We start from the raw sequence: 602 nt of genomic DNA, 5'->3' as shown, positions 1-602 counted from the left end.
AATGGAGCAACAATTAACAATTAGAAGTTGAAGTTGATCATTGGTATTAAATGGTCATAGCTTAATTGTTAAAATAACATTCATCTAATTAAAGAAATGTACACACACGTGCAACCTTTAATGGACACAAGAAATGTAAGCCTTAACGAACTTTTTTCCTTTTTTCCTTTTACTTTTCCTTTTTTCCTTTTTCTCTTGTCAATATTCATCTGATAAACTCTAAATCATTCTGACGATCTTTGTTACATGGAACGAGATAAATGCAAATTTACCTCAACAATAACAAACTGAAATAGCTGTAAATGTTATTTTAACTACAATTAATCTATGACCCTTTAATGCTAATGATCAATTTCTAATTGCTAATTGTTGTTCCGTTTCTCTTGTTATCTGATTATTAAACCACGGTTTACCATTTAAATTACCAACCTTATAGCAAGGCCTATATATAGTTAGGTAATACACCAGTAGTGCCCATGGATTTATTTATCCCTTCGACAGTTGCATAACGTCTTACTCATAATTATATACACACACATATATATATATATATATATATATATATATAGAGAGAGAGAGAGAGAGAGAGAGAGAGAGAGAGA

Source organism: Octopus bimaculoides, chromosome 22 (assembly GCF_001194135.2).
Source record: "Octopus bimaculoides isolate UCB-OBI-ISO-001 chromosome 22, ASM119413v2, whole genome shotgun sequence".
Classification (NCBI taxonomy): Eukaryota; Metazoa; Mollusca; class Cephalopoda; order Octopoda; family Octopodidae; genus Octopus; species Octopus bimaculoides.
This window is presented reverse-complemented; position numbering follows the sequence as displayed.